General features: G+C 40.3%; 1 pseudogene; it reads right to left on the bottom strand.

Annotated features, from left to right (window-relative positions):
* Positions 1-224: 224 nt before the first annotated feature.
* Positions 225-11,909, bottom strand: part of LOC148777915 (E3 ubiquitin-protein ligase RNF8 pseudogene) — a 52,581-nt pseudogene continuing 40,896 nt past the window's right edge.

Raw genomic sequence — 11,909 nt, 5'->3', positions numbered from 1 at the left:
GTGAACAGTCTCTCAAGTACCCTGAAGCAGTTGGGGCTTTAGACAATGGTGGCAGCAGGGACGGCCCAGGCGGAGGCTCGTGATGGGGGTTTCCTAACTCAGTCTGTCCCAATGGCTCCATCCCACGCTCTCAGAGTCACCCAAGGCCTGTCCAAGAGAATCCTCCAGGCCATCTGAAGTTCCCAGTGCCTGGCAGTCTGTCAAACACCCCTGGAGCACCGTCTTCAGGACAGTCTCTTTCCTTTTCGTGCCCTGATGAGGACAATTCGCCGTTCTTTCACTTCTGAGTTCAGATTGTCTACCATCTTACTAATGCAATTGTCCAGAACCAGGGAGTGGGTTTTGGACTTGATGTCCTTCTGACAAATGGGGCATTCTACTTTCCGCTTCATCCACTCATTGATACTGAAGGAGCAGAAGCCATGGGCACAGTTCAAGGTGACAGCCTCAATGAAATATTCTGAGCAAATAATACACTGGAGCTCATTCTCTAGCACGTCACTCATGTGGCGAAGAACTTCCTCCTTCTGTGCTTGCACCTTCTCCTTCTCTTCCTTAGTCTGCTCCAATTCTTTGTCCTTGGCTTGAATGATTGCTTCAAAGTTCTTCTTGCTGCGATTTAGCTCTTCCATCAGAGACCGATGCTCCTGCAGAGCTTGGGTCAGCTGCTGCTTCAGGTCCTCTTCTCCTTCCTCTTTCTCCAAACCCTGGAGATGTTGCTGCTCTTCCTGGATAGTCTTCGAGTAATTGAAGTTTTGTCAGAGTAACTGGAAGTCAGTTAATACAATAATTTTATTATGAAATAAGCATAAATACATTTTATTAATTAGATTAAATGACAGGTCATACATTGTTGATGAGAATATAAAATGGTGTAACGTCTTTTCAGAACTGTTTGGCAGTTCTTTAAATGGCAACCCACTCCAGTGTTCTTGCCTGGAGAATCCCAGGGATGGGGGAGCCTGGTGGGCTGTTGTCTATGGGGTCACACAGAGTCGGACACACCTGAAGCGACTTAGCAGCAGCAGGTACATACCGAGATAATAGAAAATATATTAAACTTAATATAAAAAAAAAACTTATACATGGCTGTTTATAGCAGCATATATATAATAATGGAAACAACCCAAATGTCCATCAAACAATGCGCTGGATAAACACAATGTGGTACATCGATATAGTGAAATACTATCTAGCTTCCAAGAGGAAGGAAGTACTAACGCTACAACAGGAACGAACCTTGAAAATATGCTACCTGGAAGAAGCCAGTCACAAAAGACCACAGATTGAATGGTTCCATGAGATGTCCAGAACTGGTATACGTATGGCACAGGAAATAGAATGACGTTTCCTCTGAGATGAGGAAGAGTAGGGAATGACTGCTAAAAGGTACAGGGTTTCTTTTGGGGGGTGATGAAAATGTTCTCCAATTAGATTGTACTGATAATTGCATAGCTCTGCAAATATACTAAAAAACACCGAATTCTACACATGGCTGAATTCTATGGTATGTGCATTATATCTCAATAGAGCTGTTACCAAAGAGAAACAAACAGGAAATTGAAACATAAAAGTTTTGTACCTGTAATTTCCATTTTTAAAATAGAAAGAAATTGATAAAATTGACAAAACTATCCTTAGTTCTAATCTAGTTTGCACTTTGATCTACAATCTCTAAGAGGATTTCATCCCAGGCCTTACCCAAGTAAATGCTTGGTGAGTATGTATTATTGACATATACTAATTAATTACAAATAACTTCAAAATGAGTTGAGCAAGTAAAATTTCATGCTGAAGAGCACTTTTTGTTTGTTTGTTTGGTAAGTATTTAAAGGCTTGGTGATAGGAGTTTGAAATGGAATCTATGCCAGACTCTGATGGCTTAGAGATTTTGGCAACACTTGTTATATTCCTGAATGCACACTTTGTGTTCCAAGAAGCTTCAGGATGAAAAAAAAAAAAAAAAATAGAGCAGCAGCTATGTTTTACATGATAGGAATCTTTTAGGGAAACAAGAACAAAGTTGGTTCTTTAGAAGAGACAGTTTTCTTGTTTTGTGTAAACACTCAAAGGATTGATTAATAATATCTTTGAAGGGGAAAACAACAGTGGACAAGGAAACAAAAACAAATAGGTTATTAATAGACTCCCAGACTGTTGAAAGACTAGAGATGATCCAGCCTCAGGTCAGCAATTAACTGCTTAAGCAAATGCCATCCCAGCTAAGTTCTTATGGGATTCATACCATAATGAAATAAAGTAATACATATGGAAATCTTTGGTGAGCTCTAAGGTGTGCTAAAAATACAAGTCTGTTTGCTGTTCTGTCTTCTTAGACACTGTCCTTCAAAGTCTTCAATTACAGTTTATGACTAAGTGGTTCATGGACTAATATTTATTTTCATAGATTAGGCCAAGTGAAGTTCAGTTCTCCTAGTTTATGAGCATTTTTGTACCAGTTTCTTAAGCATTTCAGTTCAGTTCAGTTGAGTTGCTCAGTCGTGTCCGACTCTCCGCGACCCCATGAATCACAGCACGCCAGGCCTCCCTGTCCATCACCAACTCCCAGAGTTCACTCAAACTCATGTCCACAGAGTCGGTGATGCCATCCAGCCATCTCAATCTCTGTCGTCCCATTCTCCTCCCGCCCCCAACCTTTCCCAGCATCAGAGTCTTTTCCAGGGAGTCCACACGTCACATGAGGTGGCCAAAGTATTGCAGTTTCAGCTTTAGCATCAGTCCCTCCAATGAACACCCAGGACTGATCTCCTTTAGAATGGACTGGTTGGATCGCCTTGCAGTCCAAGGGACTCTCAAGAGTCTTCTCCAACATCACAGTTCAAAAGCATCAATTCTTCGGCGATCAGCTTTCTTCACAGTCCAACTCTCACATCCATACACGACCACTGGAAAAACCATAGCCTTGACTAGACAGACCTTGGTTGGCAAAGTAATGTCTCTGCTTTTTAATATACTATCTAGGTTGGTCATAACTTTCCTTCCAAGAGTAAGCGTCTTTTAATTTCATGGCTGCAGTCAGCATCTGCAGTGATTTTGGAGCCCAAAAAAATAAAGTCTGACACTGTTTCCACTGTTTTCCATCTATTTCCCATGAAGTGATGGGACCAGATGCCATGATCTTCGTTTTCTGAATGTTGAGCTTCAAGCCAACCTTTTCACTCTCCTCTTTCACTTTCATCAAGAGGCCTTTGAGTTCCTCTTCACTTTCTGCCATAAGGGTGGTGTCATCTGCATATCTGAGGTTATTGATATTTCTCCTGGCAATCTTGATTCCAGCTTGTACTTCTTCCAGCCCAGCATTCCTCATGATGTACTCTGCATATAAGTTAAATAAGCAAGGTGACAATATACAGCCTTGACTTACTCCTTTTCCTATTTGGAACCAGTCTGTTGTTCCATGTACAGTTCTGACTGTTGCCTCCTGACCTGCATACAGGTTTCTCAAGAGGCAGGTCAGGTGGTCTGGTATTCCCATCTCTTTCAGAATGTTCCACAGTTTATTGTGATCCACACAGTCAAAGGCTTTGGCATAGTCAATGAAGCAGAAATAGATGTTTTTCTGGATCTCTCTTGCTTTCTCCATGATCCAGTGGATGTTGGCAATTTGATCTCTGGTTCCTCTGCCTTTTCTAAAATCTGTTTGAAGATCTGGGAGTTCACGTTTCACGTATTGCTGAAGCCTGGCTTGGAGAATTTTGAGCATGACTTTACTAGCGTGTGAGATGAGTGCAATTGTGCGGTAGTTTGAGCATTCTTTGGCATTGCCTTTCTTAGGGATTGGAATGAAGACTGACTTTTCCAGTCCTGTGGCCACTGCTGAGTTTTCCAAATCTGCTGGCGTATTGAGTGCAGCACTTTCACAGCATCATCTTCCAAGATTTGAAATATATTTATATATTTGTAAATATATAGACATATATGTGTGTAAAATATAAGGATATATATTTATTTAATCTTCTCAACAATTATTATATGGGATATGGGCAGGGAAATGATTGATTCAGATGAAAAAGTTGAGACTCAAAGAAGCAAGCTGCTTTCTCACAATAGGGCACAACAAGTCTTGGATTTTACTCTTATCCTGGCCTTTTATTCGATGTCACATTGCCTCTTCGTAGTCATAACAAATGCTTATTTTCTTACACTCTACCACCCTTCCTATTCCTCTCTATACATACCCACAAGCATAAGGAAATAAAAACATATAATACTTTGTTCCCTCTGTCACCCTTCCACTGTGCATTCAAGCACACATACAGGAAAATCACATTTCAAAAAAATCTGATACTTGATTATGCAGAGATACAAAGTTGAGTAAGACAAACTCCCAGTCCTCAATTAAGTTGATGCCTCCATTCCTGCAAAGGAAGAGAAAAGGCCAAGGGAAAAAAAAGAATATATGTACACATCTGTCTGATTCACGATGCTATACAGCAGAGACTAACACAACACTGTAAAGCAACTATGCTCCAATAAAAACAGAATATTCCTTCTTCGACTTTTTTTTTTGTGTGTGCACACTTCTATAAAATCATGCTTATTGTCCTTCAATGGAAGTGTATCAGCCCGTATTGACTGCTAAGCCTTTATTTATCTTTCATAGTATTTATCTACGAATACACCCAAGTGCCTGACAGTAGCATTTAAGTAACATTGGACTAATGCTATTTGCAGATGTCTGATTTCTAAATTAATAGATGGGTGAGATCATCATTTAACAGGTAACACCTATTGGTTTCCTAGCATCTCTTAATACACAGTTAAATTTAATCATTATATAATCAATATAGTAGATTTCCTTAAGATGAGAATTAAGAGTGTGGCAAATATTGTAGTGAAAGCAGAATCTCAGATATAATCTGCAGCAATGTACAGACATAATGAAATATATGCAACTGAATGTGAACATAGCAATAACAAGGAGGAATTCCCATGCCCCGAACTGCAGCAACTTTAAACTTATCAAAGCTTTCTTTTCATTATGAAATTTTATAATGCATGAAAACAACATTGAAGGAGCATTAAAATAAAGCTTTCTTGAATACCACACATGGATAGATGAGAGTCTGGCTATAACAGAAGTCTATATGAGGTTTTGTTTTTTTGACACCTGGTGTTCTTGTCTGAAATTGTTAGGCAGGCCCTCGCCAGTCTTAGATGCCTTTCTGGTACATTTCTTGAACTTGGGATTTATGTTAGCAGTTATTACAAGAAGTGTTAAGAAGGGATTAAACTGTACCTTTAAGAAGGTTGCTTGCTTGCTTGCTAAGTCACTTCAGTCGTGTCCGACTCTGTGTGACCCCATAGACAGAAGCCCACCAGGCTCCCCCGTCCCCGGGATTCTCCAGGCAAGAACACTGGAGTGGGTTGCCATTTCCTTCTCCAATGCATGAAAGTGAAAAGTGAAAGTGAAGTCACTCAGTCGTGTCTGACCCTCAGCGACCCCATGGACTGCACCCTTCCAGGCTAAGAAGGTAAGAGGCTATAATATGGGGACCGTATTATATATAGTTTATACTTTAGCTAACAAGGGTGACATCTGCATCAAATTATGAATATGACATCATGGGATTTTGCCAACAGCACTAGAAGCTCGTGAAATACAAATCAGGAGGCTCCATAGAATGTTTCTTTCCAGTTCTAAATCAAAAAGGAATGCTGTTTTCCTATCATTTATTGACGCTTCTTCAGTTCTCACCTCTTTTTCTCTAGGTCAGTCTGCGTTGACAGGTCACGAGTTTTGTTTTTGCTGTTTGCACAAAATCCATACTTAAACCTCAATTTAAAAAACTTGTTTCAACTAAAAAATTATTTTTGACTGCAAATTTTTTACCATATCATTCCTTTCTGTAAGATGCCTGAAATGTGATGGATTTAGAGAGATGAGTACTAAACCATTACGAGTCAAAGTGCCCTGGTGGAGACTGTTTAGGGGTAGGGAGTGCAGAGGAAAAGCAGCTAAGCCTTTAGTTATCCAAGTGTCTGCCTATCCACCTATTTAACTCTGCATATTCATCTATGCATCCATATATCTATTATCTAGCTATGAATTTATGTATCTAAATTCACCTACCTACTTTCTCTCTCCATATGTATGCATACACATATACACACAAACGTATCTTTCTTCTCCATCTTAATCCTTTCTATTCTTTCAAATGTTACAGGGTTATAAACAACCTAAAGAGGTAATAAATATATCATTTTATCATTGCTTATGAATTTATTGTTCATATCTAATACATTGCATTAGTTATTTATGTGCTTTTCTACTTTGCTTATTTTTATCTTTTTCCTTACAGCTCTTTGAATAAATAAGATACAATTTTAATTGAATCAAGTTGGATCAGAAAGTCTTTAAATTAATCTTTCATAAGAGGGTTTCCCTGGTAGCTCAGCTGGTAAAGAATATGCCTGCAATGCAGGAGACCCCAGCTCAATCCCTGGGTCATGGAGATCCTCTGGAGAATGGAATGGCAACCCACTCCAGTGTCCTTGCCTGGAGAATTCCATGGACAGAAGAGCCCGGCAAGCTACATTCCATGGGGTCGCAAAGAGTTGGAAACGAATGAGCCACTTTCATTTTCAGGATGTAAAAGATGGCAATCAATGCCAACTTTTAATTATACCATTCCATAAATATACACTACCTAGGTTTTTGTAAAAAGGAGGAAAAAAACTTAATAAGTAATATAAATTACCATATGTCAGATATTGCTTTTATTTTACACATATATTAATTTAATGAATCCTCACAACAATCTTTAAATTGGGATCACGACTGCATAAAAGCCGTTCCCCAGAGGGACACATTAAAAATATGAGTGGTTACTCCCAGTCATGCAATGCAATGGATAGTAGATAAGGGCTTCAATCATCAGTCTTTTGACTGTAAATCCTGAGCACCTTCAGGGATAATTTTGTGGGCTGCATGAAAAATGTGTAAACTCTCAGTTCAGTTCAATTCAGTCGCTCAGTTGAGTCCGACGCTTTGCGACCCCATGATCACAGCATGCCAGGCCTCCCTGTCCATTGCCAAACCCAGAGTACACTCAAACTCATGTCCATCGAGTCGGTGATGCCATCCAGCCATTTCATTCTCTGTCATCCCCTTCTCCTCCTGCCCCCAATCCCTCCTAGCATCAGAGTCTTTTCCAGTCAGTCAACTCTTCGCATGAGGTGGCCAAAGTATTGCAGTTTCAGCTTTAGCATCAGTCCCTCCAATGAACACCCAGGACTGATCTCCTTTAAAATGGACTGGATGCATCTCCTTGCAGTCCAAGGGACTCTCAAGAGTCTTCTCCAGCACCACAGTTCAATTCTTCGGCGATCAGCTTTATTCACAGTCCAACTCTCACATCCATACATGACCACGGGAAAAACCATAGCCTTGACTAGACGGACCTTTGTTGGCAAAGTAATGTCTCTGCCTTTTAATATACTATCTAGGCTGGTCATAACTTTCCTTCCAAGGAGTAAGCATCTTTTAATTTCATGGCTGCCATCAGCATCTGCAGTGATTTTGGAGCCCAAAAAAATAAAGTCTGACACTGTTTCCACTGTTTCCCCATCTATTTTCCATGAAGTGATGGGACCAGATGCCATGATCTTTGTTTTCTGAATGTTGAGCTTCAAGCTAACTTTTTCACTCTCCTCTTTCACTTTCATCAAGAGGCTTTTTAGTTCCTTTTCACTTTCTACCATAATGGTGGTGTCATGTGCATATCTGAGGTTATTGATATTTCTCCTGGCAATCTTGATTCCAGCTTGTGCTTCTTCCAGCCCAGCGTTCCTCATGATGCACTCTGCATATAAGTTAAATAAGCAGGGGGACAATATACAGCCTTGACTTACTCCTTTTCCTATTTGGAACCAGTCTGTTGTTACATGTCCAGTTCTAACTATTGCTTCCTGACCTGCATACGGGTTTCACAAGAGGCAGGTCAGGTGGTCTGGTATTCCCATCTCTTTCAGAATTTTCCCTCAGGAACATTGCAGTTGTGCTGTTTCCTGCAAGGAATACTCTTGGCTACTGGGCAATATGGTCTTTTCTCTGGGTCTGTAATCCACAGCCTTTATTGCACTCCTTGTGACAATCATCCATGCCTTTTGTACAATAGTATCAGAAGGAAATTACTAATATATATGGAACATCTGCATAGTCTTTGTCTCAGAGAAAGTACACTATCCTAATATCTGGGCTTTGAACAAGTCATTAAAAAGATCCAACCAGTATTTCTCCAAAAGTTAGGCTTTTGTGCTATATCAAGTCAGAGGTAGAAACTCAATGCATGGCAAACTTAAAAGCCTTTTGTATTAGAGTAAGAAAAATGTGGTCTTGGAATTGCATGGTCCTTAATTCTAATCTAAGCTTTAGTAACGATCAACAGGCTACTTACTGTTTGAAGCTTCATTCAGTAATGCATAAAAAAAATTTAATCATGTTGTGAAGATTAGAGACAATGTGTATAAAATATTTAGAATAGTCCTGCTATATAAGAGATATCCAGTAAAATCTTGTTGACAACATATTAAAAAGCAGAGATCTTACTTTGCCAACAAAGGTCTGTCTAGTCAAAGCTATGGTTTTTCCAGTGGTCATGTATGGATGTGGGAGTTGAACTATAAAGAAAGCTGAGTGCTGAAGAATTGATGCTTTTGAAATGTGGTATTGGAGAAGACTCTTGACAATCTCTTGTTCTGCAAGGAAATCCAACCAGTCCATCCTAAAGTAAATCAATCCTGAATATTCATTGGAAAGACTGATGCTGAAACTGAAACTCCAATACTTTGGCCACCTGATGCAAAGAACTGACTCATTTGAAAAGACCCTGATGCTGGGAAAGACTGAGAGCAGGAGGAGAAGGGGACGACAGAGGATGAGATGGTTGGATGGCATCACTGACCCAATGGACATTGGTTTGGGTAAACTCCGGGAGCTGGTGATGGACAGGCAGGCCTGGCATGTTGCAGTCCATGGGGTCGCAAAGAGTCGGACATGACTGAGCGACTGAACTGAGCTGAATGGAAAGACTTATTATTATCATTATTGGAAAAACAAGTTATGACTCTTCCCCCTCCTCCATTACTCAGTTATAACCACTCTTGCCATTTATTGAATGTGTTAATTACTCACCCTTTATTCTGAACCAACTGGGACTGGACTCATATACTTAGAACACAATAGAAATGTTCAAAATCAGCATTATTACTGTTGAAACTTGATCAGAGAATGTGGAGCTTTGTCTCATTTCTCCTCTCTACCCTTCAGTCAGACACCTGGGAGCTGCCTATAAGGGGAGCAGACCCCTGCCCATATAGTACTGGGGGTAGCAGTATGGGGAATGGGGGCCTCCCTCCCCCCACCAGTGCAGAAGAGACCCAGAACTCTTCAGATCTGAACATTCACTCCTGCTAGCTATCCACCCAGACAATCACTGCTCCTCTTATGTAGAGGAGTCAAGGGGGAAAAACAATAGCACAGAATTCTTTTCCATATTTTCCAAAGAAGGCTGAAATCTCAGCAGCTTTTCCCATCCTGTTATTTGATGTAAAAATACAGTGAGCGGAAAAGAAAGTGTATCTGTAGGGAGGCATTTGGCAGCAAGTAATAGCAATTTAAAGTTGAACAGAGTTGAACATTATGGAAACTTCAATTAGGATGAGAATGAGTTCAGAAGTGGGTGGGCTTCAAAACTGGGTCAGTCCAGCAGTTAAAGATATCATCAAAGTCAGTCATTAGTCCTGTCCTGATAAGCTCTCTCATGATTATGACTGTCAGTAGCCTAGAGTGCAGTTTTCTCATTCATGACTTGGAGGAGAGAATAAACTTGGCTTACATTCATAAAAAAAGATCTCTCTGAAGCCTCAAGCAAGACTGTTCATCTACCCAAAATGGTTTAGACTTCCTTTTCACAAAATTAGTTAGGAGTAAGGGACTTTAGACTGGTTCCAAATAGGAAAAGGAGTACATCAAGGCTGTATATTGTCACCCTGCTTATTTAACTTCTATGCAGAGTACATCACGAGGAATGCTGGACTGGAAGAAGCACAAGCTGGAATCAAGATTGCCAGGAGAAATATCAATAACCTCAGATATGCAGATGACACCACCCTTATGGCAGAAAGTGAAGAGGAACTCAAAAGCCTCTTGATGAAAGTGAAAGAGGAGAGTGAAAATGTTGGCTTGAAGCTCAATATTCAGAAAACAAAGATCATGGCATCCGTTCCCATCACTTCATGGGAAATAGATGGAAAACAGTGGAAACAGTGTCAGACTTTATTTTTTTGGGCTCCAAAATCACTGCAGATGCTGATTGCAGTCATGAAATTAAAAGACGCTTACTCCTTGGAGGGAAAGTTATGACCAACCTAGATAGTATATTAAAAAGCAGAGACATTACTTTGCCAACCAAGGTCCATCTAGTCAAGGCTATGGTTTTTCCTGTGGTCATGTATGGACGTGAGAGTTGGACTGTGAAGAAGGCTGATCGCCGAAGAATCGATGCTTTTGAACTGTGGTGCTGGAGAAGACTCTTGAGAGTCCCTTATACTGCAAGGAGATGCATCCAGTCCATTCTAAAGGAGATCAGTCCTGGGTGTTCATTGGAGGGACTGATGCTAAAGCTGAAACTGCAATACTTTGGCCACCTCATGTGACGAGTTGACTCCCTGGAAAAGACTCTGATGCTGGGAAAGGTTGGGGGTAGGAGGAGAAGGGGACGACAGAGGATGAGATGGCTGGATGGCATCACCGACTCTATGGACATGAGTTTGGGTGAACTCCGGGAGTTGGTGATGAACAGGGAGGCCTGGCATGCTGTGATTCACGGGGTCGCGGAGAGTCGGACATGACTGAGCGACTGAACTGAACAGAACTGAACTGAAGGGACTTTAGACTAATCAGCTAGAGTGGAACAGATACTTGGAAAGTAGCACTTTGCAAGGCAGAAAGTGAAGGTGAAAGTGTTAGTCACTCAGTTTCATGTCTGACTCTTCACTACTCCATGAACTGTAGCATGCCAGTCTCCCATGTCCCTGAAATTCTTCAAGCAAGAATACTGGAATAGGGTAGCCATTCCTTTCTCCAGGAGGTCTTCCTGACCCTCAGAAGGAACCTGGGTCTCCTGCACTGCAGGTGGATTCCTTCTAAAACCTGAAACCTGTTTGCTGGATTCTGGTATGCATGACTTATCTCCTTAGCATAGCAATATTCAACTCTGGTGTGCCAACAGTTTGAGTAGCTAAATTGTCTATGTCTACCCCTATTGTATGTTAAATGTGGTGTTTTAAAGAAGCAGACTGTCTTAAGTCTTTACTTTAAAGGGAAATCTGCTTGCAAATATTGAAGCAACTGATATTAGACTGTCACTTAAACTATATAAGATCTTCTTTTGGTTTACATCAAATAAATGTGCATTTTCTGAGGGAATTGTATTTATCTGCAACCTATGTAGTATTTTGAAAAAGATGTTATGTCCCTTTAAATCACTTTGGAACCCGCTCTTCCAGGTGATGTTTTTGTTAACAGAGATGATGATGTATTTTCTCAAGTTTATGACACACTTGAACATTAGCCCCCTTGGGGAACTTAATGGATTGGGTTCCATTTCAGCAGTGCTTAAGTGGGATTTTTTGATCCAAAAAAAGATTTTTTTTCAAAACTGGAAAAACTTTTTGGACATAAAACAATACTCACAAAATACATGAAAGACTAAAGTGCAAATGATTCTGAAGAACAGGGATTGGATTTTCTTGGAAATTCACAAAGCTTCAAAATTAAGAGACATTGTACACAATGTACTTGGTCAGTTCTAAATTGTTCTTTAGGGAATAAAAGGCTATATTTATTTTAAATACACTATTTCAAAAATAATTTACCAAATTGC

Source organism: Moschus berezovskii, chromosome 5 (assembly GCF_049115385.1).
Source record: "Moschus berezovskii isolate FMDL1 chromosome 5, NW_MosBer_1.0, whole genome shotgun sequence".
Classification (NCBI taxonomy): domain Eukaryota; kingdom Metazoa; phylum Chordata; class Mammalia; order Artiodactyla; family Moschidae; genus Moschus; species Moschus berezovskii.
The sequence above is the reverse complement of the archived record's forward strand: the minus strand, read 5'-3'. Positions and strand labels throughout refer to the sequence as shown.